We start from the raw sequence: 27,418 nt of genomic DNA on the forward strand, positions 1-27,418 counted from the left end.
GTTTTTCATTTTTTTCACCCCCCTTTGTGCCACCTAACTACAACCCTAACTGTTGATCCCTGCCCAATCTCTCTTCATCCACCCCAATCCCCCCTTCCCCCTATTTTTACCCCCCTCCACCCCACTTTTGCGCCACCTCCGTGCGCAGCCGCCGAGCGTTGATTGGTGACGCAGTTCACCGATCAACACTTGAGCTCACTTTTTTTTTCCTTAGCCCCTCCGTACACACATCCCGCAGCTGCGAAACTTGGATAAGTGACACAGTTCACTTATCAGAGTTTGCCGTTTTCCTTTTTTTTTTTTTTTTCCACCCCCCCTTGCGCCACACCTTGCGCACATCCAGCAGCCTAGTTTTGATAAGTGACACTTATCAGCTAGGGCCTGCTGTTTTAGACTTTTTTCCACAGCTTTTTCTTTACAGAAATTTTACACCAATCACTCCCCCCCCCCCCTCACGTACACATACAGTTTTCAATAAAGTGTACACCCAAGCACCATATTTACACAAAAATGTCATCAAATTCATCCCAACAGCGCTATTCAGTGGAGGAGGCATATGCTTTACTTGCCTCCGAAAATGATAGCGATTTGGATGACGATCCGACTTTTCTTTATTTTTCGGATTCTTCATCCTCTTCTTCTTCCTCTTCCCCCTCCTCATCTTCCTCCTCGGGTCCTGCGGAACCGCCACGCAGACGCTCCAGGACAGAAGATGAGGCAGCGCCCACCATGCCCGCAGCTGACCCAGTGCTCCCCGTATGGACCTCGCCCCCCGAAAATTACGAGCCACTGATTCCTGATTTTGTGGCAGAATCAGGAATCAAGTTTGACACCACCGGCCTCACAGAAATTGACTTTTTCAAAGTCTTTTTCTCTGAGGATTTTGTTAACCTCATGGTGGAGCAAACTAATTTTTACGCTCTTCAATTTTTGGAGCAAAACCCGCGTTCAGCATTTTCAAACTGGTCTCCTGTAGACGCAGTTGAAATGACGCAGTTTTGGGGCCTGGTCCTTCATATGGGGATACTGAAGAAGCCGGAAATTCGGCAATATTGGAGTGTTGATATTTTATACAACACTCCAGTGTTCCGAATGGTCATGGCCCGGACGCGTTTTGAGGCCATCCACAAGTTTCTGCATTATACTGATAATGCAGAGTGTCCCGCACAAGATGACCCCAACTTTGACCGTCTGTTCAAAGTTCGGCCGGTCATCGAACACTTCAACAAAAAGTTTGCTGAAGTGTACGTGCCCCAAAGGAACATCTGCGTGGATGAGTCCTTGGTTCACTTCAAGGGAAGGCTGCGATTCCGTCAATACCTGCCCAGTAAGAGGGCCAGGTACGGAATCAAACTCTATAATTCGTGTGAGAGTACCTCAGGGTACACCCACAAGTTTAGAGTTTACGAAGGGAAGGACACCCGGATTGAACCCCCTGAGTGTCCTCCTTTCCTGGGAGTGAGTGGGAAAATTGTGTGGGATTTGGTGCAACCACTGCTGGATAAAGGTTATCACCTCTACACTGATAACATTTATACCAGCATCCCACTCTACAAATCCCTCTCTGAGCGACGTACCGCAGCCTGCGGTACTGTCCGCAAAAATCAGAGAGGCCTCCCGAAGATGCTACTTGGGCAGATGCTCCGAAAAGGTGAGAGCAGAGCCCAATGTAGCGACCACCTGCTGGTGGTCAAGTACAAGGACAAGAGAGATGTCCATCTCTTGACCACCATACACGGTGATGGCAGTACCCTCTGCACTGTACGGGGTACCTCTACACAGGTCCTCAAACCGACATGTGTAGTGGGGTACAACAAAAAAATGGGGGGAGTTGATCTCTCCGATCAACTCCTCCAACCGTACAATGCATTGAGGAAGGCCAAGGTGTGGTACAAAAAGCTGGCCGTGCACATCGTCCAAATGGCAATGCTCAACACATTCCTGCTGTCACAATGTGCATGCCCCAGCGATACGTCGTACCTTCATTTCCAGGAGGTAGTGGTTAAGGCCATGATGTTTGGCGCTCAGGAAGGAGCGGGCCCCAGTACTTCAGGAACTGAAGGTGCTCGTATTGTCCCAGGTCAGCATTTTCCGGGGGTGGTCCCGCCAACCCCAAGAAAAGGTAAGCCGCAAAAAAGGTGTCGAGTGTGTTACAAAAAAGGAATACGCAGGGACACCATTTACCAGTGCGACACCTGCCCCGAAAAACCTGGCCTGTGCATGAAGGATTGCTTCAAATTGTACCACACCTCCATGCACTACTAATTTACATTAGATTAGTTGGGGGCACATCTAGATTTGTTCATTGGGGGTCTAGTATCCAAAATGATGTCATATGTGGGTTTTTTCCTGTTTAGGCACATCAGGGACTCTGCAAATGGAACATGACGCCAGCAGACCATCAAAGTCTGCATTCCAAAACAACACTACTTCCCTTTCGAGCCCCAACGTGTGCCTAAACAGTTTTTTCCCACATGTGGGGTACCAGAGTACCCAGGACAAATTGGACAACGACTTTTGGGGTCCAATTTCTCCTGTTACTCTTGGGAAAATTAAAAATTGGTGACTAAATGATCATTTATGTGGGAACAAAACAGGATTTTATACTTTCACGCCTGGGCATTATAATCTTTAGTGAAACACTTGGGGGTTCAAAGTGCTCACCACACATCTAGATAAGTTCCTTAGGGGGTCTAGTTTCCAAAATGGGGTCACTTATGGGGGGTTTCTACTGTTTAGGAACATCAAGGGCTCTGCAAATAGAACATGACGCCCGCAGACCATTCCATCAAAGTCTGCTTTCCAAAACGTCATTACTTCCCTTTCGAGCCCTGACGTGTGCCCAAACAGTAGTTTTCTCCCACATGTGGGGTATCAGGGTACTCAGGACAAATTGGACAACAACTTTTGGGGTCCAATTTCTCCTGTTACTCTTGGGAAAATTAAAAATTTGGGACTAAATGATCATTTATGTGGGAACAAAACAGGATTTTATATTTTCACGCCTGGGCATTATAATCTTTAATGAAACACTTGGGGGCTCAAAGTGCTCACCACACATCTAGATAAGTTCCTTAGGGGGTCTAGTTTCCAAAATGGGGTCACTTGTGGGGGGTTTCCACTGTTTAGGCACATCAGACGCTCGTCAAACGTGACATGGCGTCCGATCTCAATTCCAGCCAATTTTAGGTTGAAAAAGTCAAACGGGGCTCCTTCCCTTCTGAGCCCTGCCATGTGCCTAAACAGTGGTTCCCTCCCACATATTGGGTATCAGCGTACTCAGGACAAATTTGACAACAACCTTTGGGGTCCAATTTCTCCTGTTACCCTTGGGAAAACAAAATATTGGGGACTAAATGATCATGTTTGTGGAAAAAATATGATTTTTTATTTTCACGCCCGGGTGTTATAAACTTCTGTGAAGCCCTTAGGGGTTCAAAGTGGTCACCACACATCTAGATAAGTTCCTTAGGGGGTCTAGTTTCCAAAATGGGGTCACTTGTGGGGGGTTTCCACTGTTTAGGCACATCAGACGCTCGTCAAACGTGACATGGCGTCCAATCTCAATTCCAGCCAATTTTAGGTTGAAAAAGTCAAACGGGGCTCCTTCCCTTCTGAGCCCTGCCATGTGCCTAAACAGTGGTTCCCCCCACATATTGGGTATCAGCGTACTCAAGACAAATTTGACAACAACCTTTGGAGTCCAATTTCTCCTGTTACCCTTGGGAAAACAAAATATTGGGGACTAAATGATCATGTTTGTGGAAAAAATATGATTTTTTTATTTTCACGCCCGGGTGTTATAAACTTCTGTGAAGCCCTTGGGGGTTCAAAGTGGTCACCACACATCTAGATAAGTTCCTTAGGGGGTCTAGTTTCCAAAATGGGGTCACTTGTGGGGGGTTTCCACTGTTTAGGCACATCAGACGCTCGTCAAACGCGACATGGCGTCCGATCTCAATTCCAGCCAATTTTAGGTTGAAAAAGTCAAACGGGGCTCCTTCCCTTCTGAGCCCTGCCATGTGCCCAAACAGTGGTTCCCCCCCACATATTGGGTATCAGCGTACTCAGGACAAATTTGACAAGAACCTTTGGGGTCCAATTTCTCCTGTTACCCTTGGGAAAACAAAATATTGGGGACTAAATGATCATGTTTGTGGAAAAAATATGATTTTTTTATTTTCACGCCCGGGTGTTATAAACTTCTGTGAAGCCCTTGGGGGTTCAAAGTGGTCACCACACATCTAGATAAGTTCCTTAGGGGGTCTAGTTTCCAAAATGGGGTCACTTGTGGGGGGTTTCCACTGTTTAGGCACATCAGACGCTCGTCAAACGCGACATGGCGTCCGATCTCAATTCCAGCCAATTTTAGGTTGAAAAAGTCAAACGGGGCTCCTTCCCTTCTGAGCCCTGCCATGTGCCCAAACAGTGGTTCCCCCCCACATATTGGGTATCAGCGTACTCAGGACAAATTTGACAAGAACCTTTGGGGTCCAATTTCTCCTGTTACCCTTGGGAAAACAAAATATTGGGGACTAAATTATCATGTTTGTGGAAAAAATATGATTTTTTATTTTCATGCCCGGGTGTTATAAACTTCTGTGAAGCCCTTGGGGGTTCAAAGTGGTCACCACACATCTAGATAAGTTCCTTAGGGGGTCTAGTTTCCAAAATGGGGTCACTTGTGGGGGGTTTCCACTGTTTAGGCACATCAGACGCTCGTCAAACTTGACATGGCGCCCGATCTCAATTCCAGCCAATTTTAGGTTGAAAAAGTCAAACGGGGCTCCTTCCCTTCTGAGCCCTGCCATGTGCCTAAACAGTGGTTCCCCCCACATATTGGGTATCAGCGTACTCAGGACAAGTTTGACAACAACCATTGGGGTCCAATTTCTCCTATTACCCTTGGGAAAACAAAATATTGGGGACTAAATGATCATGTTTGTGGAAAAAATATGATTTTTTATTTTCACGCCCGGGTGTTATAAACTTCTGTGAAGCCCTTGGGGGTTCAAAGTGGTCACCACACATCTAGATAAGTTCCTTAGGGGGTCTAGTTTCCAAAATGGGGTCACTTGTGGGGGGTTTCCACTGTTTAGGCACATCAGACACTCGTCAAACGCGACATGGCGTCCGATCTCAATTCCAGCCAATTTTAGGTTGAAAAAGTCAAACGGGGCTCCTTCCCTTTTGAACCCTGCCTTGTGCCCAAACAGTGGTTCCCCCCCATATATTGGGTATCAGCGTACTCAGGACAAATTTGACAACAACTTTTGGGGTCCAATTTCTTCTGTTACCCTTGGGAAAATAAAAAAATTGTTGCTAAAATATTTTTGTGACAAAAAAGTTAAATGTTCATTTTTTCCTTCCACGTTGCTTCTGCTCCTGTGAAGCACCTGAAGGGTTAATAATCTTCTTGAATGTAGTTTTGAGTAGCTTCAGGGGTGCAGTTTTTAGAATGGTGTCACTTTTGGGTATTTTCTGCCATATAGACCCCTCAAAGTGACTTCAAATGTGAGGTGGTCCCTAAAAAAAATGGTTTTGTAAGTTTTGTTGTAAAAATTAGAAATCGCTTGTCAAATTTTAACCCTTATAACTTCCTAACAAAAAAAAATGTTGTTTCCCAAATTGTGCTGATGTAAAGTAGACATGTGGGAAATGTTATTTAGTAACTATTTTGTGTCACATATTTCTCTGTTTTAAGGGCATACAAATTCAAAGTTTGAAAATTGCAAAATTTTCAAAATTTTTGCTATATTTCTGTTTTTTTCATAAATAAACGCAAGTTATAGCGAAAAATGTTTACCACTAAAGTGAAGTACAATATGTCACGAGAAAACAATCTAAGAAACGCCTAGATCCGTTGAAGCGTTCCAGAGTTATAACCTCATAAAGGGACAGTGGTCAGAATTGTAAAAATTGGCCTGGTCATGAACGTGCAAACCACCCTTGGGGGTGAAGGGGTTAACTCCCGGTACACCGCGATCGTGTTTGATCACGGTGTGCAAGGGGTTAACGTGTCGGGGGCGGTCCGTGACCGCCCCTGACACATTGTGCCGGGTGTCAGCTGTGATAATCAGCTGACACCCGGCCGCGATCAGCGGCGCTCACCACGTGGGCGCCGCTGATCGCTGTGACGTACTATCCCGTCCCTGGGAATGAAGTCCCAGGGCTCATGGACGAGATAGTACGTCACATGGCAGAAAGGGGTTAAACACGGAGGTATGAATAAGGCCTTATTCAGGGACTGGCAGTAATAGAATAGTAAAATCCATCCAGTAATCCTCCAATGTCTGCTGGACATGGGATGGGGAGAGTTTCTAGTTCTGTTAGAACATAGACACCAGACTTCTTGCTGTTAACCAGTTAATGCTTTCTTGTCCACCACACTGCAGTGTCCAAAGAGGAAGACAGTGAGACAGGCAGCGACATCGCATCAGAGAGCTCGTGACCTCAGAAGATCCCCAGATCCTGGTATTGTGACATAATATTAAGAGCAATATTCATTCATTGATATTACTCTATAGAAGGGAACCTGTCGCCTGGTTTTGCCGCTGTAAGATGCGGCCACCGCCTTTAGGGGCTTATCTACAGCATTCTATAACGCTGCAGATAAACCCCCGATCTAACCTGAAAGATGAGAAAAAGAAGTTTTCTTACACTCACCCGGGGGCGGTCCGGTCCGATGGATGCCGCAGCGATTTTTGCCGGCAGTTTTTCCGCCTCTGCCCCGTAACGGATCACTTATGGCCACACTGCGTTCGGCCTCATTCATTCCCTGTGGGAATTGTGAACATGTGCTGCACTTGCGGTTTTGAACTTGCAGTGAAACAAAAAAATCACAGCTCGCAGCGTTGTTTTCCGTTGCTGCAAGTACAGCATTTGCCGGATCTGCCGCGAATGGCAAAAATGGCTGATGTGACAGTAGCCTAAGTCCCTGACGACAGTGTCTGCATTACTTATACTCATCAATGGGGGGGCAGCACTAAAAGTGCCCAGGGCAGCACAAACTCTAAATACGGCCCTGAGCGGAGGCTCCTGTTTTGGATAATAAGCCAACATGATCACATCTGCTCCAAATGAAAAGAAAATTAGTTTATTACAATGAGAGTTCGTTCACATAAGTATATGATATGGTCGAGAACTATCCGATGTCTTATCAGATGGCGCTAGACCCAATATTATACCATGGGGCAGAGCAGAGCTGTACTCTGTATCTCATACTAATTCAGCATGAGGAAAAAAATCACAGCCACTGGCCACCTCCTGATGGGCACCATGAAGAATGTGACGTGACCAGATAAAGTCCATCATCACCCTGCACCTTGGCTCAGCCGGACGTGGCTCTTCTCTAGCACATGATGCTCACAAAGGAGTCACAAAAGCATTTTTTTACCAGGCAGATATTCTATATCCTGTTCAAATTGTTTTTATTGAAAATGTCCTAATTATTATACAATCCAGGTAATGACGGTCACAGAGGAGCGCCAGCCGTGCCTTCTCTGGGGAGATCAATGCAGCTCCTGCCGGGTGCCTCCAAAGAGGAAGGAGGTTGCGATGCTGGATGAACCCGGTCAGACGGAGCGCAAAGAGAGGGGAATGTAGATTTAAAATCTTCTTATATTAATCACATTGGACTACATTAATAAAAGAAGATTTTAAATCTACATTCCCCTCTCTTTGCGCTCCGTCCGACCGGGTTCATCCAGCATCGCTAATTATTATACAAGATAGAGTTAAACAAAATAAAGGAAAAAAAAGGGGAAACAAGGGAAAATAAAGGAAAATGGGAGAAGGAACTATCGCAAAGCAACAACAGTTATTCTATCTCTGATACATGTACCAAGAGATAAAGATCAAGGGTAAGACAATGGAGTTATCATTTCTTTCACATTATCTCACCATTGTGATAATGAAACTATCACATATTATGGAAGCTATGTTCCTGATCAGGGCTGCCAAAAGGAATTTCAGGGCCCCATACTGGCAAAATTTTTGGGCTCCCATGAGACTCCGTCCAGGCTCCACCCCAGTTCTGCCTCCACTCAAGCCCCGCCTACACCCCTCAAACTTTCCACAGTCCCACCACCCACTCTTGGAAAAACTCTTCTGCCCCATCCTCACCAATCACACACTAACTGTTCCCATGGAACCGTATCACATACATAACCATCAGCTTTTGTTTTGACCAACGGATTTTTTAAGCCTGCCACCACGACAAGGTAGACTCTTTTGGCAGGGCCCTACTCTACTCTAACCTATTAAACGTTTCTTAAAATATCCAATAATCTTATTAGCAATATTTTCTATTTATTTTTCTTTAAGGGAATGTGTCACATACATTTTTTAAAGTAATTGAGATCCTATTGTTATAATCTTTTGTATAATCTGTAATCTGTATTTCTGATTGCAGATTATTGTATGCTGTTTCCTGAACATTTATGGAAGCTGCTCTCTTGCCTGTTTGGAGATATGGATATTGGACATATACATGTGTATGTATATCATAAGACATTATAGGGGACTCTATTTCCTTGGGAGAGTTTTCTATTCATGTTCTCATGTTTAGTTTCATGCAGATGTCATTGTGCAGGAAGGGGGAAGAGGAGAGCTGTGACATTACCTACTGGGAATGGTGGATTCTGTTATCTCTCATTGTAATCCTGCTTGTTATGATAATGAGGTGACTGCTAATAAGGGATCTCTTCTGGAAGTCCCAGTCTATTAGAAAAGTCGTTTCTGTTTATTTATTATTTTATGATATAAGGGGTTACATACTTTAAACTCAATTCTTGCTAAACTTTTTTAACTATGATTAAAAGGATTGGCCATGTTCTGTTTATTGGTCACGAATGTGTTTGAGATGATAGGGCTCTTACTAATATGGCCTTTCTTGAATTACAGCAACAAATATGAAATATGGGAAATAGAAATATAGGCTATGCTGAATTTCTGCACTAAATGCCTTTTAATCATCTCATATAATTGTAGATCGTGAGCCCTCGCGGGCAGGGTCCTCGCTCCTCCTGTGCCAGTCGTGACTTGTATTGTTTAAGATTATTCTACTTGTTTTTATTATGTATACCCCTCCTCACATGTAAAGCGCCATGGAATAAATGCTGCTATAATAATAGTAATAATAATATACTCATTGGTTAATAATAATAACTACCGTAGAGAGTGGACAATGCCCAAAACATAAAAGCTTCATAACACATTCCCACTAAATATTTTGCTAACTAAATCTATTTTCATAAGAGTCATTTAGTTAAATCCTTTGGTCAATTACATAAAGTGCAAAATTACAGTGCCAATAACAAAAGAGAAAACAAAGAAAACAGACAAAACAAAAACAACACATATAACAATAACATATAACACAATAAAAATAAGGTCATTTTGTGAGACCAGAGAAACATAATATAAAAACAACAAAGAGTATTGCACACAATCTAAGGAACTGAAGCAGGTCCGACCCCCCTCTTTGCTTCTGCTCACCGGGCACCATACACTAGTACGGGCAGTAATGCCCTGATGGCGGCCCTGTCCCTGCCTACATGAAGTATGTAGCTAGTCTACATAGATCATGGGATGTCAGACATCCATTCCTGGCTACCTACAGTTGCCATTTCATCTAAGTACTCAGTCAATCTATATTAAAAGGAAACTGTCACCCCCCCAAGGTCATATATGACCTATTAATATGGGCACACAGGTAATAGGTACTAGTCCTACCTGTATACCTCTTATTAACGGTCTTGTTGTGGAGAAATGTTATATTCTGTCTTTACGTTAATGATTTCTTCCATGCTCCGGGGCATTCTCTGCCTGGAAGAAATCCCTGCCCTCTCTCCTCATTACAATACTGCCCTCCTCCCATCAGCGCCAGTAATAGCCCCAGAATCCTGCGCCTGAGCCATGCACCTTGTCGGCGCGCACACCAGAGATTACTGGAGCGGAAGGCGCCGGCACCTCTGCAGAAGATCCCTGAGTGCAGTACCCATAGAAGGGAGGATGAGATATGTATTTCTGGGGGAGTGCAGGGCGCAGGCATGGGATTCCAGGGCCAAAACTGCCGTGCATGAGAGGGGGTTAGTATTACAATGAAGAGAGAAGGCAGGGATTTCTTCCAGGCAATGCAAGCCCCAGTGCCTGGAAGAACTCATAAACTTAAAAAAAGAATATAACATTTCTCAATAACAAGACCATTACTATGAGGCATACAGGTAGGTCTAGCGTAACATTTCTATTACCTGTATGCCCAAATTAATAGGTCATATACATCTCGGGGGGTGACAGATTACCGTTAAAGCATAAACACACATAGATAAGAATTAATATATATAATATGATGACGACAGCCGTCCAGACCTGCATCCCACCACAAGAAACAGTCCAGAGTAATCCCTGGAGAATGCTATCATCCTCAATGACACAGTGAGGGGCTATGCGCCCCCTTCTGATCTCAGGCTATTTACTCATCTAGGAGTGTCTGCTCAAACTGTTGGGGTGCAGCTGTGGGACCCTATTTTCAGAGATGATGTCCTCCACTCAAGTCTCAAAAAGCTGAAAGGGTCTTCAGGAGAGGTGGGTAGTCGAGCTAGGCTATCAGACGGTCACCTCTGTAGCTGTAGTCATCCTTCCTATGGTACTATTCAGGGGTGGACATGTTATTAGTGCAAATTGTGAAATTGCACACGGGCCAAGAGGTAAGGGGACCCATTTCCACCTCCAAAGCAGATACAATTGTGCATTATGATGAGTTATTGGGCTGATCTTTCGCATAAAGACATAATATATCCACAAGACCATTAATATGAGTCATACAGGTAGGTCTAACGTAACATTTCTATTACCTGTATGCCCATATTAATAGGTCATATACGTCTCAGGGGGTGACAGATTACTTTTAAAGCATAAACACACATATATTAATTCTTATCTATCTAATAGGATGACGACAGCTGTCCAGACCTGCATCCCACCACAAGAAACAGTCCAGAGTAATCCCTGGAGAATGCTATCATCCTCAGTGACACAGTGAGGGGCTATGCGCCCCCTTCTGATCTCAGGCTATTTACTCATTTAGGAGTGTCTGCTCAAACTGTTGGGGTGCAGCTGTGGGACCCTATTTTCAGAGATGATGTCCTCCACCCAAGTCTCAAAAAGCTGAAAGGGTCTTCAGGAGAGGTGGGAAGTCGAGCTAGGCTATCAGACGGTCACCTCTGTAGCTGTGGTTCCATTCAGGGGTGGACAGGGTGGACATGTTATTGGTGCAAATTGTGCAACTGCCCACGGGCCAAGAGGTAAGGGGACCCATTTCCACCTCCAAAGCAGATAAAATTGTGGATTATGATGAGTTATTGGGCTGATCTTTAGCATAAAGACATAATATATCCACAAGACCATTAATATGAGGCATACAGGTAGGTCTAGCATAACATTTCTATTACCTGTATGCCCATATTAATAGGTCATATACGTCTCGGGGGGGAGGGGTGACAGATTACCTTTAAAGCATAAACACACATATATTAATTCTTATCTATCTAATAGGATGACGACAGCATTCCAAACCTGCATCCCACCACAAGAAACAGTCCAGAGTAATCCCTGGAGAATGCTATCATCCTCAGTGACACAGTGAGGGGCTATGCGCCCCCTTCTGATCTCAGGCTATTTACTCATTTAGGAGTGTCTGCTCAAACTGTTGGGGTGCAGCTGTGGGACCCTATTTTCAGAGATGATGTCCTCCACCCAAGTCTCAAAAAGCTGAAAGGGTCTTCAGGAGAGGTGGGTAGTTGAGCTAGGCTATCAGACGGTCACCTCTGTAGCTGTGGTTCCATTCAGGGGTGGACAGTGTTGGACATGTTATTGGTGCAAATTGTGCAACTGCCCAAGAGGTAAGGGGACCCATTTCCACCTCCAAAGCAGATGAAATTGGGCATTATGATGAGTTATTGGGCTGCAAAGGATCCATATATTGTTCATGCACAGTGTCCCTCTTCCGCCTGTGTCTTCCAGTGGCTCCAATATATAATTAATTTCCTGCAGTGAGAATCACATCACATTAATAATTTCCCGGCAATCAAGCTCAACACCATCAATCCTATCACTACCAATACTGTGTGGGCTTTTGAAAAGTTGAGAGTAAATTATGTAACCCAACTCTGATAGACCCCATCCAGAAAAAGGGATTCCATCCCTCCTTGGATATATCCCCAGCTTTTTGCTGCAGCTCCTTCACTTTATCCATTATTGAATCATGTGCATCTTCTAGGAGCAGCATTGCTCACCTATAACAGCGCAAGTGCCCCCTTCACCTGCTAACAGGCAGACAAGCGCCATTGTCTTCTGAAGGGCTACTATCCTCATTAGTGACATCACAAGTAGAAGCTAATGGAGGTGACGCCAACAACCAAAACATTTGGTAGTAGTAGTAGCTTATGGGGGCAAAACTAAGCACCAAAACATTCCGTGAAATGACAAATAAGAGCTAATGTGGGCGGAGCCAAGAACCTCACTTCCATTGAAGTGCATTGCCCAATATACTAGAGATCAAACGCTATGAATCCTCCAATGTGGGGGAAGATCTGACTAGCTTCACTGCATATGGAGCTAATATGTATATACATCGGTGTTGTACAAGGATTTCCCAATATTGGTTGGATTTATATTTTTGATCTGGACTGTATATTACTATATGTCTCAATAACATCCGACAATTACATAGTTATCTTCATGTTACACGTGTTCCCTTTACAGGATATAACTTTAATCTCCCAGATTTGGATGATTCTCTAACAATACATGGCCTAAAAATCGAGAAGTCGTCATGTTCCAGTTCTGGCTGAGGGGATTCTCTCAATTATAACTAATCTATGGAGCTGATGAGCAAGAAAGTCAGAAGCCAGAATCATGTGATGGATAATCGGTAAATCGCTGTCATTTCTGGGCTTGAAGATAAATCCCGTCACACCCTATACATCTCCCTTTACTATTGGTGGAAGAGCTGTAATGCTTGGACAGCTCCTAATCTGAGGGGTTCACTAATTATTTTGGACCTGCTTGTATTATATGGAATAAAGACTCCATAATGAATAAAAAATACATGAGCAATAGATGATAGAAGAGAATGAAGGACACAACAAGAGACGACATAGAGCCGACTTACCGCTCTCTCCACCGTCTGCAACTGTCAGACGGAATGTTGGCTCTGCAGCTCCATACACAATGTGTGTGATGTCATAAGGCAAGGGGGCGGAGCCAGAAACCTCAACATTCCGTGACATCAGCAGCAGGAGCAGCAGTTATTTACAGAGACCAGAGCAGGCCATACAACCCATTCATTACCATATAAATGAAATTGACTCTAATTATCCATCTTGACCTCTTAAAACTTTCAAAAAATGCCACAATGTCATTATTACCATACATTGTAATTCCGGAGTAGTTTCCACTGATGTGAACAGTGATAAATCAACAATAATAACCCATATATCCCAGTATTACAGAAGATTAGATGATATGGATGGTTGGATGTGGAGGTGGACATGCTACTGTAGGATAAATGGCCAGTAAATAGGGGAGGACACTATAGACAATGTTACTATATACCAGGATTGGGCTATTAATTTTCACAAGTGGCTATATGAGAGACCATAACATATTAATTACAATTATTATTTTATATTAATAATAATTGTATAACTTAATATTGAGTAGAATTAAATATGCTGACACCCCCTACATACCATATGAACCCATATACAGCCCCCTTTAAACCTCTATATACTGTAAGAGCTCACACCTAGCTTCCTACATACAGTATGAGCCCTTACATAGCCCCTCCACATACATTGTAAGAACCCACCTAGCCTCTCTATATATAGTCTGAGCCCCCACATATCCTCTCTATATTCAATATCAGCCCTCACATAGCGCTTTGTATATAGTATGAGACCAACGCTAACCAAAAAAGGGTACACTAATGTCAATAATAATCCCAAATAGAGTGCAACACCTAGCCTATAAACTAATGAAGCCAAAAGACACGGAGAAAAAGAAAAGGCAAATAACCCGGTATACACCTCCGTATATACAAAAGTGAGAAAACCTTTATTTCATCATGGACATGGTAACTTTAAAAACATTTAAAATACACAACAAACCAATAGCCCAAAACTCCCCAAAAGGCCCATAAGCCTTAAATACAACCCATGTAATGGGTGAATGGCAGCCCCCAGCATATGCAGAAAGAAAATACATGTGTCATACGGTGATAATGATAAATGAACCTATAAATACAAATATAAACAGAATGGGTGATGGTACATGCAGGATGCGACTAATCATCATTTCCCATTGCACAGGTATAAACAGTCAGAAAATAGAGTCTCCCACATATACCAAAGCATGTATGCAAAGAAGTCACCATAAAATAGTTGTAACAATACAGATGACGTCAAAAAATGGGCATAACTGACTGAGAATGCTATAATGAAATAAAAGTATGATCACCCAAAATGAGAAAGCCAGACACAGACATGGGGGCGGCAAGAAGTCCCGAGGGGGACAAGAAGGGAGAGTGGGAAGAGGCCCCACACGTATCGCCGCTTCGTCAGTCAGTTATGACTAAATCCAGTAACTGATGACTACTAGTGATAGATATGGGTCGCCCTCCCAGGGCTGTGGGGTACTCGGTACCGGGCCGGTGTCGGCGGGATGTGTCACAGCAGCGGGGACCCGGTCCGTGGCCCTGGGAACCCAATTAATAGGGGGAGTTTGCATGGTAGAATGTAGTGAATGGAATAGTTCGTGACGCCACCTGTGGTGTTCGGCAAGTGAGATGTTAAACCGACGCTGCTTGCAGATCCTCTGGGGCTGGTGGTGTGTTGCAGCCAAGATGGTGAAGCTCCCCACAGGTGAAGCTATAGCCCCAGGGCAGTGTAGATGTGGAGTTAGAGGAGAGGCACAGGCAGTGTCGAAGCTGGTACCCAGATGTAGCAGTGCTGGGTGTGTTGACGCAAGAATCAATGGAGGACACCAGGGCTTGTAGTTCCAAAGCTTTACTCACAGTGTGTAGTACACACAGGTGCCTGCCTCCGTACTGTGTCCTCTGGGTCAGAGGCTCAATCAACCTCCAGGTCAGATGGAATGCTCCCTTCCAATGCTCTGCCAACATGTACCTTTCTGAACGTCTCCTCTTATAGCGCCTTTAAGTGTGAAGATCTCCTACTACTGAGTTACACTGGAGTTCCTCCTGACAGATGTTCCCAAGAACTCTACTTGTACGGCAGACAGCTGTAGCCTGCTTTGGGGACTCCTCACTCCTGAGTCCCGGCTCACTATCCAAGTTGCTGTTGTGCCCCCAAGTCTTAGATGGGAGTAGTGCATTTACAGCCCACTACTCCACTGGTGTCTGCTGCAGAACCATTAGTGTCCATACAACCTCGGGGACCGGGCCCCGGCCTTGCGCTTAGAACTTCTAGGCAGGGTTCTTCCTCTAACCCACGTCCTCTCTGTTCCCTTTACTCCTTCGTTCCATTCTAATCTCTCTCTCCTTCTTATGGAAGCTCAGGTTTCAGTTCAATGTCTTTCTCCTTCTTTCCTTTCCCGTGCCAGCAGACCCAGGTCACTGAGGTCTGCTGCAGCACCTCCTTCCTCCATTCCTCTCTCGGGGATCTTCTTTCCTCACTCCTCTCTGACTGGCTTCCTCTCCCAGACTGACCTGTAATCCAAAACCTTCCCACTCTTTTATGTATTCTCAACTCCACCCGCCTCCCAGCACGTTTCGTGTTCCAAGCAGGGAACCACCAAAGGTGCTCTGCTACTCTCTAAGCAAGGAGCCGCAATGTGGCTTTGCTGAACTACTCTGTTGTGTGGAGTGCGAGTGCTGGAGCGTGGTCAGGAGCCTCCAACTTACCTGGGTGGTGGGGCACCACACACCTCAGGAGGAGGTGCAGTACCTCTGTGGCGGCTGAGCGTATCACAGAAGAATATAAAATAATATTCAAGTCACCTTTATTCCATCCAGGTTAAAAATTAGAACATTCATGGTACAAGATTATTTTACGACTAAGGTCTTTAGCCAGAAACGCGTCAGAATGAACATGTTTTTAATCTTGTACCATGGATGATCTAATATTTAATCTGGAAGGAATAAATACTTGAATTCACATTCTGCTCTGTCCTCCAGTTCTTTAGAAGGAACATGAAGCAATTTGAGAGCCTTTTAGGCAGATAGGTCCAAGTTGCCATCTCCTTGTCTGTGGTTAGGCTAGCTCTGCCCCGTAGGCACCACTAGGGACTGCGGTGCCAAGAGATCTATTCTGTACAAGAACCATCAGGGTCAGTTGCAGCTATTTAGTGTATAACCTATTTTCCCAAGTGAGTTACCACACAGGCATAACACCCCGATTTGCCTGAGCTACTTGTGAAGGAACGCCTCGTGTGCGCCCTTTTCCACAAGACAGCTACAGCTGCCGCTGATCTAGTAGTGCTTCAGCAGCTCTTGCAAGTGCCAGTTCACACACTGGTGTGCGACGTGACCATACTCTGGAACCCCACATTACATATGTTGGCAAGTGTTTGTGAGCAGCAGAGGGCAGTAGTTAAATACGAGCTACAACATGCCCGTCAGTATTCCGATCAGTCTCCGCACATAACAACTGACAAGTTGGCATTACCAATTACCATTCATTACCAATATACAACACTACAGAGAGAGGTTGAGCTTTGTCCTGGGTAACTGTATCCCTGTAGAGACTTGTTATTAACACTATTATTTAGTCCTCTATCTCTTAAATCTGTGTAGTTATATCCTGTAAGTGAATGGTCACTGATACATCTAATATATAAAGCTCAAAGTGTGTATGTATGTATGTATGTATGTGTGTATGTCCGGGATAGGCATCCGCACCATCGCAGCTACAGCCACAAAATTTGGCACAGTCGCACGTCTGGACCCCGAGAGCGTCCTAAGCTATGTTGTGAGGTGAAATTTTATCCCCGCGCGTTCCAATTCACCAAACAATTTTGCCCCTATCTACATACTGGGGGGAAAAACTGTGTGCGTGTCAAGCCCCACCCCTCATTATGATGTCATAATGCCCCTATCTGCATACTGGGGAAGCAGTGTGTGCGCATCAAGCCCCGCCCCTCATTATGATGTCACAATGGTTGCCATGGCGACGCTGATGTCATCATAGGTTGCAAGCCCTGTCGCCGCTCATTATGATGTCATAATGGTTGACTATGGGATGGAGGATGTGTGATGGGTATATGGGCACTGGACTATGGGATGGAGGATATGTATGACGGGTATATGGGCACTGGACTATGGGTTGGTGGATATGTATGACGGGTATATGGGCACTGGACTATGGGATGGAGGATATGTATGACGGGTATATGGGCATGGACCTATGGGTTGGTGGATATGTATGACAGGTATATGGGCATTGGACTATGGGATGGAGGATATGTATGATGGGCATATGGGCACGGGACTATGGGATGGAGGATGTGTGATGGGTATATGGGCACTGGACTATTGGATGGAGGATATGTATGACGGGTATATGGGCACGGGACTATGCGATGGACGATATGTAAGACCGGTATATGGGCACGGGACTATGGGATGGAGGATGTGTGATGGGTATATGGGCACTGGACTATGGGATGGTGGATATGTATGATGGGTATATGGGCACGGGCCTATGGGATGGAGGATATGTATGATGGGTATATGGGCACGGGACTATGGGATGGAGGATATGTATGATGGGTATATGGGCACGGGACTATGGGATGGAGGATGTGTGATGGGTATATGGGCACTGGACTATGGGATGGAGGATATGTATGACGGGTATATGGGCACGGGACTATGGGATGGAGGATATGTATGACGGGTATATAGGCACGGGCCTATGGGATGGAGGATGTGTGATGGGTATATGGGCACTGGACTATGGGATGGAGGATATGTATGACGGGTATATGGGCACTGGACTATGGGATGGAGGATATGTATGACGGGTATATGGGCACGGGCCTATGGGTTGGTGGATATGTATGACGGGTATATGGGCACGGGACTATGGGATGGTGGATATGTATGACGGGTATATGGGCACGGGACTATGGGATGGAGGATGTGTAATGGGTATATGGGCACTGGACTATGGGATGGTGGATATGTATGATGGGTATATGGGCACGGGACTATGGGATGGAGGATATGTATGATGGGTATATGGGCACGGGACTATGGGATGGAGGATGTGTGATGGGTATATGGGCACTGGACTATGGGATGGAGGATATGTATGACGGGTATATGGGCACGGGACTATGGGATGGAGGATATGTATGACGGGTATATGGGCACGGGCCTATGGGTTGGTGGATATGTATGACGGGTATATGGGCACAGGACTATGGGATGGAGGATATGTATGATGGGTATATGGGCATTGGACTATGAGATGAAGGATGTATGATGGGTATATAGGCACGGGACTATGGGATGGAGGATATATATGATGGGTATATGGGCACGGGCCTATGGGATGGTGGATATGTATGATGGGTATATGGGCACGGGACTATGGGATGGAGGATAATTATAATTTGCTATAACTATCCACAGTTAGTTACTATGCCCGGGCAGCGCCGGGCTCTTCAGCTAGTTGTCTCTAAATCTGGATAATTGTATCCCATTGGCCAGATAATTACCTTATATTCCAGTACCTGGGAAATTGTATCCCAGTAGTGATAGCTCTACTGATTTATACAGTATACCTATCCTGTTGGCTAATGGTCTGGCTAAATTTATCCCTCTACTATCAGCAACTATTGTATTTCTAATTGCACTTTAATCTTATTATTATATAATTTATCAATAAAGGTTATATTTTAGTAGACTTTAGTTAGGGTTTATTTGCTGTCTCAGATTTTTCCCTCTCCCCATATTGTATACGCATACATCTCTTCCTTGCCCCCCAAGCTGTGTATTCAAATCTTCCCCAACCCCATTACAATAAATCGTCAGTTTCTTCAGTTCCATTGGAGCACTTAGCACCGATGCTGTTTGCGCCTCTGAGGCGCCGTCGAATGACGTCAACAGGGTGATCACATGACTTGATCACGTTGCTGACATCGCCATATCCCGGTGGTCAGGACTTCAATTGTGCTCAGTCCGTCTGAAAAATGCAAGTACAATTGATCACTGGGATCCGGCGCACTTCATCTTCTCTGAGCTTGACATCCGTCTCAGAGAACAGCCGACTCATAGTCTGCCTGGCCCATAATGCAACCTCCAGGAAATCTCCTCGGACCGCCGGATCAACAGTGTTCCCTTGCCAGCTGAACCGGGGGCAGATACCCCTCCTGCCCTCCCCTAGAACTGCCTCTGGGTTAAGGCTAAATAACAGAAGCAGTTGCTGTTTTCTATAAAATTTATAAAAAGCAGTACATTATAGTAATACCTTGACTAACGAGTGCATCGACTTATGAATTTTGCGAGATGCGAGCCGTCGCTCTGTCAGCTTTATGATGTGAGCCGAGATCTGAGTTACAAGCGAGCGAGCTTACACCACTCACCTCGTGGTTACCCTGCCGTGCAAGCACCTCTGTCATTGCTTCATTCTTCAACTATGGGTCCTAAAAAAGTGAGTTGCCCTGTCAGTTCTTTTTATCTTTTCTTTTGATTCAGGACCTTACCATCTTTTGCTGCACACAGGTTTTTAGTATTACCAACGTTGCCATTTTCCTCAGGTGGACTCTATTTTAAGCACTGCATGTATTTGACATGGGGCTGTTCATAGCATAATGGTTATTTTTTGGTTCATTCTTCTGCTAATTTTGCTGTTAATGAATCTTTTTTAAAAACTCCTAATAAAATAATTGGTGTGGTTTTTGGGGGGCTGGAAGAACGGATTAATTGCATTTCATTTCATTTTAATGGGGACATTAAATTTGATATACAAGCAAATTGAGTTAAGAGCTCGGCCACAGAACGAATTAAACTTGTAAGTCAATCACTGTATATGGTTTTTAGTGATGAGCGAACATGCTCGGATAACGTCTGATCCAAGCATGCTCGGGTGTTATCCAATGCCTTCAGTGTCACCAACTCCCTGCCATCCCCTTGTCCGGTTCCAATACGGAAAGGTTCCAGGAAAGACATCTCAGCTACTCCTGCCTCGGTTGTAGACCCCGGATCCTTCTTGAGACAGTCCTTAAGCTGGTGCTCACCTGCACGATCCTCAGCCTGGGACCCCTTCCTGCTGTAGCAGCTCTATCCCCACAGCCGGCAGACTGTCTCTTTCACTGCTCCTTGCACCTTGCCCTAGGCAAGGCTGCCCGGGCTCTGCTGTCTATCCAGGAAGTGTCCTGACTATATCCCTATGCTCTGCCCTGCTCAACTCTGACTCCTCCCTACTGACAAACCTCTATGCTAACTGTACCTGACTAACACTCCTAATCTATTTTAATCTATTCCTTTTCTCTATGATGACCCCTCTATTCTAATCCCCCTACGGTCCTATACTATCTAAGATCCTATCCTGGCCCTAAGCCTATACATCGTACATGACAGATACATCACATTACAGTACATAACAAGTATAATAACGTTAGTGAACAATGAGGTGCCACACGTAACCATGAGAGCAGCGTCCAGGGAAGAGGAGGAATGTGAGGGTCCCCGCCACCTCCTTACACTCCTCCCTCCTAAAATATGGTCATCCCTGAACATGGCGGCACCTGTAAGCTTAAAATTGTTAGAATTTTTTTAAAATATATATACAGTTAGTACAGCCTATGTCCAATGCTGCTTAGGGTCAAACGTGACTCTGTCTCCACTTGGTTAGAGCCCCCCAACAAAAGAACTCAAGTTCCTTTAGTGTGGGTCTGACTGACCTCGGTCTACTGGCTCCTGGGACCCATCTTAAAGGGAACCTGTCACCCCCCTGGGCGTTCTTCAGTTAAAGAGCCACCTTCAGCAGCACTAAGGATGCATTCTGTGAAGGTGGCTCTTCTTTTTCTGACCCCCAGTAATGCCAAAATATTGACTTTTATAATTAGCTCCTCTTACCTGTAATGTGTCCCATAGGTATGATGTGTCCCCCATATCAGCCGCCTACCATCCGTCAATCATGCCTGAGTGGCGCCTCAGTGCCACCCACCATCTGTCCATCATGATGCCCCATGCGTCGCTACCTCCTCTTGATTTGAATCCTGGTGCCTGCGCTGTGACAAGCATTCTCGGGCATGCGTAGTGTGCGCTGCCCTAGAACCGATATCAGGCGCCTACGCGTTGTGGAGGCCCCAGATCCCGCCCTGCAATGTGTTATGACATATTCACACTGCGGGGCTGGGGCCTCCACAACGCGCTGACGCAATAATCTGATGTCGTTCTCGGGCAGCGCACACTGCGCATGCCCGAGAACACTTGTCACAGCGCAGGCGCCGGGATTCAAATCAAGAGGAGGCAGCGACACACGGGGCATCATGATGGACAGATGGTGGGTGGCGCCGCACAGGCATGATTGACGGATGGTAGGCGGCTGATAGAGGGGGACACATTATACTTGTGGGACACATTACAGGTATGAGGAGCTAATTATAAAAGTCAATATTTTGGCATTACTGGGGATCAGAAAAAGAAGAGCCACCTTCACAGAATGCAGCCTTAGTGCTGCTGAAGGTGGCTCTTTAAGTGAAAAACGCCCCTGGGGGGTGACAGGTTCCCTTTAACAACAACAGTACATATAGTCCTGACCTGACTTGCTCCTCGGGTCCTCCTGTTCAGATTTTCCCCCCTTCTCCTTTAGCAGAGTACGGACCCTTAACAAAACAAGTGGGCTGCTTTTATCAGAGGACAGTACAGGGTTAAAACAGGAAAAGTTCAGGGTTAAAACAGTCCAGTACATAAAGCAGCCATTACAGGCCATTACTGTTTCCAAGGGTGATTAACCCCTTCATGTTTTAGTCCCGTAATCCAGCAGGGGGTGTGCAAACGTACACAAATACAGTTGTGGTCAAAAGTATTGACACCCCTGCAATTCTGTCAGATAATACTCAGTTTCTTCCTGAAAATGATTGCAAACACAAATTCTTTGTTATTATTATCTTCATGTAATTTGTCTTAAATGAAAAAACACAAAAAGAATTGTCCTAAAGCCAAATTGGATATAATTCCACACCAAACATAAAAAAAGAGAGTGGACAAAAGTATTGGCACTGGTCGAAAAATCATGTGATGCTTCTCTAATTTGTGTAATTAACAGCACCTGTAACTTACCTGTGGCACCTAACAGGTGTTGGCAATAACTAAATCACACTTGCAGCCAGTTGACATGGATTAAAGTTGACTCAACCTCTGTCCTGTGTCCTTGTGTGTACCACATTGAGCATGGAGAAAAGAAAGAAGACCAAAGAACTGTCTGAGGACTTGAGAAACCAAATTGTGAGGAAGCATGAGCAATCTCAAGGCTACAAGTCCATCTCCAAAGACCTGAATGTTCCTGTGTCTACCGTGCGCAGTGTCATCAAGTAGTTTAAAGCCCATAGCAATTGTGGCTAACATCCCTAGATGTGGACGGAAAAGAAAATTTGACAAGAGATTTCAACGCAAGATTGTGCGGATGTTGGATAAAGAACCTCGACTAACATCTAAACAAGTTCAAGCTGCCCTGCAGTCCGAGGGTACAATAGCGTCAACCCGTACTATCCGTTGGCGCCTGAATGAAAAGGGACTGTATGGTAGGAGACCCAGGAAGACCCCACTTCTTACCCCGAGACATAAAAAAGCCAGGCTGGAGTTTGCCAAAACTTACCTGAAAAAGCCTAAAACGTTTTGGAAGAATGTTCTCTGGTCAGATGAGACAAAAGTAGAGCTTTTTGGGCAAAGGCATCAACATAGAGTTTACAGGAGAAAAAAAAAGGCATTCAAAGAAAAAAACACGGTCCCTACAGTCAAACATGGCGGAAGTTCCCTGATGTTTTGGGGTTGCTTTGCTGCCTCTGGCACTGGACTGCTTGACCGTGTGCATGGCATTATGAAGTCTGAAGACTACCAACAAATTTTGCAGCATAATGTAGGACCCAGTGTGAGAAAGCTGGGTCTCCCTCAGAGGTCATGGGTCTTCCAGCAGGACAATGACCCAAAACACACTTCAAAAAGCACTAGAAAATGGTTTGAGAGAAAGCACTGGAGACTTCTAAGGTGGCCAGAAATGAGTCCAGACCTGAATCCCATAGAACACCTGTGGAGAGATCTAAAAATCGCAGTTTGGAGAAGGCACCCCTCAAATATCAGGGACCTGGAGCAGTTTGCCAAAGAAGAATGGTCTAAAATTCCAGCAGAGCATTGTAAGAAACTCATTGATGGTTATCGGAAGCGGTTGGTCGCAGTTATTTTGGCTAAAGGGTGTGCAACCAAGTATTAGGCTGAGGGTGCCAATACTTTTGTCTGGCCCATGTTTGGAGTTTTGTGTGTAGTGATCAATGTTTTGCTTTTTGCTTCATTCTCTTTTGTGTTTTTTCATTTAAGACTAATTAAATGAAGATAATAAAAGCAAAGAATTTGTGTTTGCAATCATTTTCAGGAAGAAACTGAGTATTATCTGACAGAATTGCAGGGGTGTCAATACTTTTGGTCACAACTGTAAACTTGGATAAGGGATAGAAGAAAAACAAACAACAGTCCTTCAACTGTGACCATACTGGCCACCACTGACACCAAGTCCTGGTCCCGTCCAGGGCTCACTACCCTTTCACAGATACGGAACAGTCTCTCCTGCACTTCAATCCATGCACCTAGCACATCCAGTTCATTTTAGGGGCTGCCTTCACTCCTTGCTCTACTTGCAACTGGAATAATGGGCCGCATTCTGGTCCTGAATTATTATAAACGTGTTGCCCGAAGACCCGCTGGAGGGGAGGACTCTCCGCTCTTTCTCCTCCTTTCCTCTGTCAGCGGCTGATTCATGGTACCTGGAACTTCCTGCTCCCGTGACCCGATTGTGGCCACCGCTTCCTTTAAGGGCGCCTCTGACTTTCTGTAGGGACTACGATCATTGCAGACGGCTGCACGCAATACTGCGCTTCCTGTGCCTGTTTCTCTTTGATGCTGGAGACCATTTTCACCGCCACAGCATACTGTCCACGGGGCCCTTGTTCTTTAATAAATGTCACTCGGTCCCATTCCTGAAAAGGACCGTCAAAACTAATGGACCCGGCATTCACATAGACCTTGTCCCCAGTCTCGACCTCATGGATGAATCATACAGCCCCTTATATACTATGATGGTCCAACTGTCAGCACCCTGTACATTATAGTGCGATTGTACCCCAGAGCTCCCAAAAAAAAAAAAAGAATCCCTATACTCACCTAATCGAGATTCCTCATCCTCCGCAGTGTCTGTCTCTTCTTCTGTCCATTCTCGCAGTGGATTCTGATGGCATGATGCAGTGACATCTTTGCACTGCCAATGTTCCTTGCTTAGTGCTGGACTCCAGCAGGCCGAAGATAGAAGGGACGCCCACAGCGGGCTGGGGTAAGTGACGAAGCCAGTGACTATGTGCTCCGTCACAACTGTTAAAAGTATGCGCATCTTGAGGAAGCTGATTCTGTTAGCAACATAGCGGATAAGGCAGCCCACAACCAGACAGGCCCTTCTGCCATTTGCCAGAATTGGAAGATGGCCAGTCTGGCCCTGCAAGGTCCTTAATCCTGCAAATCTTCTAGCGCACTTTGGTTCCGCTTGATTTTGGCTGGCCAGCAGATAGCAGTCTTTCCTCATTAATGGCACATCTTGCACTAATTTTCCAGTGGTCTCATCACTTTGTTACTTTCTTCCCCCCCTTTTTGCTCGCCAGTCCTCGGGTGAGTGAATTCTTTTGAGTTTGAGGTTTCCCCACAGGTAGGCCGATGTCAGCCAACAAAAGCGTGCATTCCTGGGTCTTCTGGGATCAAACAAATTCATCCTGAGCATACTTGTTAGAGGTAATCCCGGCATTGGCTCGCTCAGTCCTGAGGAGCTCTTCCTGCAGAGGCGCATTTGGGGTACTTGGAGACTCAAGCACTGGGTGTGGTAAGTCGACTCTGAATTTGTTTTGACCCTGTTAACCATTATTCTTCTTCCTCTAAGACTGCCCATTGTGGACCTCAGCCACTTCAGTTGGGGCCCCTGCCTGGTATGGTCTTCTGCTTCAGAAGAGCAGGGTCACAGCATATTCCTGTGCAACACCTGAGGTCTAACCTCATAGACTGGGTTTTTCAGGTGATTCTTCCTCACCACTCGGTAGAGTACCGCCTCCCAATGATGATGCAGCTTGTTTCCGGGTCATTTGACCGGCATCAACACATGGTCCCCTGGCTGAAGTGGTCCATCTGACATCGATTATCGACTTGAATGTTCCACTTCCTGAAGCTTCTGCTCAACCAGCTTCCTTACCGTCTGAAATCTGTGACTGTGTTCTCGGATCCTGGCACTAGGACTACTGCCCGAACAGGAATCCTCTGCCTCCAGCTCCAGTTCAGTGGTCTCTCCGCCAAACAGTAGCATGTAAGAGGTGTTACTAGCAGTCGCATGGAAACAATTATTGCAAACCCACAACAACTTAGAGGCAAATTCGAGCCGCTTCATCTTCTTGTCCTCTTCCAGGGTCCGCAACATTTGCAACAGGGTTCGGTTGAAGTGCTCACAATCCCCATTTCCCTGTGGATGATATGGTGTGGTTTGGGATCTGTTGATTCCATGGATGCAGTACAGTTTGTTTGTCACTTGCCCCTGGAAGCAGGACCCTGGGTCGTAGTGAATTCACTTTGGGCATCCATATATGCGAATGAAGTCCTGACAAATGGCTCTGGCTGTAGGTTCAGCTGTCTGATCCTGGGTGGGAGTCACCACTGCAGGGTTGCCATTAGGAATTTCGGGGCCCCATATTGGCAAAATTTTCGGATCCCCCTTGAAACTCTGCCCAGGCTCCACCATAGCCCCACCTCCACCCCTCGGACCTTCCACGGTCCCACCAACCTCTCTTTTAAAAACTCCACTTCTGCACCATATCCCCCCCCATTATACATCACCAGATCACATACATAGCCAGCAGCTTTTGTTTTGGCCAAAAGATTTTTTAATCCCCCTCCACGACAAAGTAGTCTCTTCTGGCCAGGCTTTACTCGACTGTAACTTATTAAACAATTGTTAAAATATCCAATACAATTTTAGGTATATTTTTATTTCATTTTTTTAAAATGACCATTAACATCACATACAAGGGAAAAATACCACTGCACCATGACCAGATCACATATTACCACCACATAGTGACCAAATATTACCACATACAGGGAATAAATACCACCACAATATAACTAGACAACATATTACCACCACTGTGACCGAATAATAGCACATATAAGGAACAAATACTGCCACACCATGACCTGACCACATATTACCACCACATAGTGACCAAATAATAGCACATACAAGGAACAAATGCCACCACATCATGACCAGATCACATATTACCACCACATAGTGATTGAATATTACAATATTGATCATTAATAAAATAAAAACACAGTACTAATGCCATTATACACAGGGGATATGTACTTAGTATACAGTGTCCGTGTACAGGTAATACAGTGATCACCTGTGACATTATACACAGGAGCTCTGTATATAGTGTCAGTGTACAGGTAATACTGTGATCACTAGTGACATTATGCACAGGAGCTATGTATATAGTATACAGTATATAGTGTCAGTGTACAGGTAACACACTGACTCACCGGTGACATCTCTAGTTAAAGTCCTTCATCTTCGCTTCTCTTCTTCATCCAGTTCAGACCACGATCACTTCTTCCAGTCAGGACTCGTCTCTGCATAAAATAACACAGTAATCTATAGTACATTCCCGGATTTTTGCCCAACTTCTATACTACGCCAGATGAAAAAAGCGACCATGTCGCCTTGCATAGTGACAGGACTTCTCCTCCTCCACACTGAAAACAGTAACCTCAAAAATAATATCCCCTATAGTAATAATATCCCACATTCTGGACCCCACGTGTCCACACATTCTGCCTCATGTCTCTGCATATTGCCCCATAGTCATCCCTAATTGTATAATGCATCCCATAGTCATATATAGTAGTATAATGCACCCCCATAGGGGTATAATATAACCCATAGGGGTATTATGCACCCCCATAATGCTCCCCCATAGGGGTACAATGCTCCCCCATAATATAATGCGATAGGTAGAGTTGAGCGAAACGGGTCTGTCAAGTTCATAAGTCGCTGACTTTTGCTAAAGTCGGGTTTCATGAAACGAAATCCAACCATAGTGTGAGGTCGGCCATGAGGTCGGCGACCAGAGCGCCAAA

This window comes from Dendrobates tinctorius, unplaced genomic scaffold, assembly GCF_039654945.1.
Source record: "Dendrobates tinctorius isolate UK_male_01 unplaced genomic scaffold, ASM3965494v1 ptg000119l, whole genome shotgun sequence".
In the NCBI taxonomy this organism is placed as follows: Eukaryota; Metazoa; Chordata; class Amphibia; order Anura; family Dendrobatidae; genus Dendrobates; species Dendrobates tinctorius.